We start from the raw sequence: 5,980 nt of genomic DNA on the forward strand, positions 1-5,980 counted from the left end.
CAAAAAGGGGTAGATATTCTATTTTTATAGTTATAGATAGATTTTCTAATATAACACATTTTATATCGTGTTATAAAACTGATGTTGCAACTAATATAGCAAACTTATTCTTTAGAAAGATATTTTAGTTTTATGAGGTTCATAGAAGCCATGTTTCTGATTGAGATTTTAAATTTCTTAGCTACATTTGAAAAGTTTTATGAAAGTAAGTTAGGAATAAAATTATTATGTTCTACTACTTGTCATCTATGCATAGATTGTTAAACTGAACTATTTAATACGATTTTGACAACATTATTAAGAACTATCACTCAAAAAGAAGAAGAAGAAGAAGAATTTGGAAGATTAACTACTGTTTGTTGAATTTGCATATAATAGGAGTGTACATTCTACTACTAATTATTATTTTTTAAAAAATATTTATATCTTTAATCCTTAAAGGATATAATTCATTTACATGTTGATGAAATGGTTAGTCTGGAATTGTAATAGAAAAACACTGGTAATGAAGGCTTTTCATGAAAGTGTCCGGCAATAAATACAAAAAAAGAATGAGTAATATGCATTCAAAGCTAATAAGAATTGGAAAAAGGGTTATCTTTGAACTAGGTGATTGAGTTTGGATGCATATATGTAAGGAGAGGTTTTTTGAACCTAGAAGATCTAAGTTGGTGATGATAGGATATGGTCAATCCCAAATCCTTGAAATAATTAATGATAATGTATACAAAGTGGATTTACTAGGTGAATATAGTGTTACTACTACTTTTAATGTTTCTGATCTATCTTTGTTTAATGTAGGTGATGATTTGGTGTTGAATCCTTTTGAGGAGAGAATAAACAATGTAATCCAAACTATATCATAGATCCATTAAAATTTCCAGTTGGGTCAATTATAAAGTCATGGGCAAAGAAGCTTAAGGATACATTCAATGGGCTTATTTAGAGTATTTAGCCCAAGGTGAATTTAAGAATGCATTAATGGGCTTATTCAGGTTAGTTAGGCTAATGTGAATTTCAATGAGGTCACATATTTAACAAGTGATGATCAAACTTTAGTTAATTTAATTTATATACAAGAGAGACCTGATCCATTTACTTATAAGCTAGTTAATTTTGGCAAATAGAAGTTTATTTTTCTAATACATAGTTTTATGCTAACAACTGTAATTTTTTTATTCGACTATTGAATTAGGTTAAACATTTATCGAATTATTCTATAGCGATTATACATCTAGAATACCTTGTGATAAGGTCTAGAAGCTATTATGTAGAATTTGTATTAGTTTCTTAATTGATTTAAGATTTTTTTTTCTATTTTATTCAGAACTTTTTTATTTTATTTTTCTAACCTTGTTTATGAAGTTTTTACTTGTTATAAATATAGTTATTTAGCTTTTTTTTTTTTTTTTTTTTTTTTTTTTACAGAATTTGATTTTAGAATAACCTTATTGTATGTTTGCGAGAGGATTCTTATATTTTTGTTCTTCATTGAACTACGCCGATTTATCAATATTGATAGTAGAGCCATCATTAAATAATTAATTGCATGTTTTGATTAATGATGTTAATTATAAATTAATTTTATGTGAAAAAATGATTTTTGTCTTATGTATTTTCTAGTCACCAACTTTTTGATCGCATATTTAAAAAATAAAAATATTAACAGGGACTGAGATAAAACAAGGTCGGAATATAACACTACAAGATTTCACAGTTTTACCGACGGAAATATTCCGTCGGTGTGTGATAGAACGTTCGTCGGTAAAGTATTTACCGACTATATTACTGACGGAATACTCCCGTCGAAATACCTTTTGTCGGTGATTCCACATTCCGTCGCTATATCGGTTGGTAATACAAAAAAAACATTTACCGACGGACTGTGCGCGCCAAAAAAAAGTTTCCCGCTTGGAATATACCGACGGAATATTTTCCGTCGGTGTTATGTAAATACCGACGGACTATATCCGTCGGCAAAAGTGTCGGTGATATTTCATACTGACCGAATAAATCCGTCTGTAAATTCGTCGGTATTTTTATACCGACAGATTATTTCCGTCGGTGATGGGATGGAATACCGCAGACACTGTCCAATGCCGACGGATTATTTCCGTCGGTGAATATGTCGGTGATGGGTGTCCAATGCCGACGGATTTTTTCCGTCGGTAAATCCCTGTGTAATTTTTTTTTAATTATTTAGAAAAAATAATATAAATTAATAGTAATACAAACCAATTATGCAAATAAAATTTATATTAAGCAACAAAAACTCAAAGTTAAATAATATTCATTACAAAATGAATGTGTTTTAAAAAAAAAAACAATTAATATAAAGGTGGAGGAGGAGGAGGAGGAGGAGGGTGGGGGTTAGGCGGCCAAAAAGGATTAGGCGCACATGTTCCACCTTGTGTCATGTTCATGACCATTTGACGAAGCTCTTCATAGGCCGCTCTTTGTTGTTCAGACTCTGCTCTGCGTTGTTCGTCCGCCAATCTGTGTTGTTCGTTCGCCAATCTTTGCTCTTCTTTGAGTTGTGTGTACGCCTCTGATAGGTGGTCGCACCTTTGCTGCAAGGCCACAAACTCCTTAGATTGGGAGCTCGATACAGATTGGGAGCTCCCACCGGTTGAAGCAGTACCGGTCGACCGCAACTTGGCAGCGGTAGTGTTGGAGAGCCCGTAAAACCGATTTTTATCGGGTCCACCTGACGATCCAGCCTCCATCCACAAATCCGGATCGAATTCCGGATGGGTCGAAGGATCATCCCCGTATCTCTCCCTCAACCGATTATTATAGGTCTCCTGAAAAAAAAAATAAATAATCATATTCAATTCAATAAACATGATAATAACTTATAAAATAAAATGGTTGAACAAACACACCACAAACTGTTGAGCACGGTTGTCAACGAACTGTTGCGTCCCCTTTTGGCGGTCATGACTCCGCACGTGCGTCTCCACAAACAGCTCCATAGGGCTCGGCTCACGTCCAAGAGACGTAGCTTATATATAATGAAACAAATGTATTAACAACAAATTAATTGAACGATATATTTCATTTAAATTAATCTTACCATCCGTTTCGCATGTGTACCAAATGGAACGGAGCCGCCGGTGTGCGTTGTAACCGAGCCATGAATTTGCCGATTCCGGTTGCCGGCACCGGACTGTGAGCGTCGAGTGAACCGCTCAGACGTCACGTGCTGAAGATAGTGCGGCCATATATTTTCCGGGATGTATATTGGTTTGAAATCCCTCCAAACCGCAATATCGTTCCAGCCTTGTAACCCCTTATCCCTCGCTGTTTTTTTTGCTTTTTTCTGGGCGTCATACCAAAAATCACGCAACCTAATTCACGCACGAAAAAATTACATTTCAAAACATAAATAATTATGTAAAAAAAAGTCGTATTGTTTTCGATGTTACCTAATTGCCGCATGATTTTCCCACACCCGCCTCACAACACTGTCATGTTCATCGTCCCAGCAGAATCGATGCTGTATATAAAAAAATAATCTTTTAAAATGTTAATAAATTATTTACAATTATAACTTGAATTTATTAGAAATAAGCTGAAAATTATATATTAACACGAACCTCAAATCTACGAAACCATGCATTGATTTGAGGCATCCATTCAGGATGTCTGGATATCTGACTCCATTGAAACAATGGAATCTCCATCGACGCTTTAAACGCCGATGATATTAATCGGGCGGCCTCAATGTTTGTGAACCTGAAAAGAAATGAAATTAATTTGTGATTACTTCATAAATTATGTTTTAAATTTGTTTTTTTTATATAAAAAAAACTAAAACATTAACAAACTTACATTGAAAGATCATCCTTCCACTGTGCCTCGAACTGGCGGGTAAATTGATTCCGCTTCGAAGGCATGCCGCGTCTGCGATGTGAAACATCGCTGGAAGAGGCAGCATCGGTTGACGGCGCAGGTGGTGTAGGTGCCTCTTCTTGAGAGGCACCTAAGGAAACATCATCATCGCTGCTAGACGAACTTGATTCGACTAGAAGACCAGCTCTGGTTTTCATTTTGCGCATCTAAACAATTTTATATTAATAATTGTATAATAAAATTCAAAAGTTAAAAAAAAATCGGCAGCACCTCCCCTATACTGGATACTACCCAAATCCACAAACCTGCAAATATTAACAATAGCCACAACCAATCGAACCAATCTATACTAATTATTCCAACATATTCAACTATTTAATCCTTACAATTCAATAAATTCAAAACAATAAAAAATATGAAAAAAAATATATTCAATAAATTCAACAAATTAATCATTACAATTCAACATTAACAATTATAATTCAAAAAATATTCAAATATTCAACTTTAACTAATTCTAAGTTAAATTAACTAATAACAATTCTAACAACACATCAACAAAAAATATTCAATAAATTCAACAATTAAATTCACAAATATTCAACAAATTCAAAAATTATTCAAAAAAATATTCAAATATTCAACTTTAACTAATTCTAAGTTAAATTAACTAATAACAATTCTAACAACACAACAACAAAAAATATTCAATAATTCAACAATTAAATTCAACAAATATTCAACAAATTCAAAAATTATTCAAAAAATATTCAAATATTCAACTTTAACTAATTCTAAGTTAAATTAACTAATAACAATTCTAACAACACAAAACAAAAATATTCAATAAATTCAACAATTAAATTCAATTATTCAACAATTAAATTCACAATATTCAACAAATTCAAAAAATATTCAAATATTCAACTTTAACTAATTCTAAGTTAAATTAACTAATAACAATTCTAACAACACAACAACAAAAAAATATTCAATAAATTCAACAATTAAATTCAATTATTCAACAATTAAATTCATAAATATTCAACAAATTCAAAAAATATTCAAAAAATTCAAAAAAAAAAGGAACGAAAATATACATACCTTAATAATGTGTCAAATTCAAAACTTTATCTACATTGCAACAAAAAACACCAACACAACAAAAATAAAAACAACTAAAAATAAATAAAATAAAATAAATTAGAAAAAAAAACACATACCTTTTTAATATAATGAAGATTTACAACACTAAATCTTGCTAGAGATTAAAGGTGAAAGTGTTTTAAGGATTGAGGTGAAAAAAATGAAAAATCTAAGGTGAAAAACGGAGGAGAAGCGAAGCGGCGGAGAGAAGAAGAAAAAATGAGGCGAAGCGGCGGGGCTGGAACTTATAGGTCAATTTTACCGACGGAATCACCGACGGACTTCACCTCCGTCGGTAGCAGGGCAAAATTCCGTCGGTAAACAGGTAAAATTCCGTCGGTATTTTTTCGAATTTCGCTCCGAATTTTTAAAAGCCCTCCAAATTTTTCGTAGTCCGTCGATGATTCCGTCGGTAATCTGACAAGTTCAGAGGCGCAATTAACGCACTTTGGAAAACGCGCGGTCCGTCGGTAATTCTGTCGGTAATTTGTGTAACCGAAAAATTACCGACGGACCTACTCCGTCGGTAATTAGGTTGTTGGTGGCATTTCGCTTAAATATTTTCGAACTCTCTGTGAGGTACGACGGATGATTATCCGTCGGTATGGACGTCGGTGATTGTGGCATTTTGTTGTAAATATTTTCGAACTCTCTGTGAGGTACCGACGGATAATCATCCGTCGGTATGGACGTCGGTGATTGTGGCATTTTGTTGTAAATATTTTCGAACTCTCTGTGAGATACCGACGGATAAATATCCGTCGGTATGGACGTCGGTGATTGTGGCATTTTGTTGTAAATATTTTCGAACTCTCTGTGAGATACCGACGGACTAGAATCCGTCGGTGTATGTGTCGGTGAAGCCGTCGTAATGTCGCGGTGGTGGTGGCATTTCGCGTAATTAATTTCGAACTCTCTGTGAGATACCGACGGATCACTATCCGTCGGTAAGATTGCATGATGCAGGAAAGGTTGTCTT

The sequence above is a fragment of the Populus alba genome, chromosome 17 (genome assembly GCF_005239225.2).
Source record: "Populus alba chromosome 17, ASM523922v2, whole genome shotgun sequence".
Lineage (NCBI taxonomy): Eukaryota > Viridiplantae > Streptophyta > Magnoliopsida > Malpighiales > Salicaceae > Populus > Populus alba.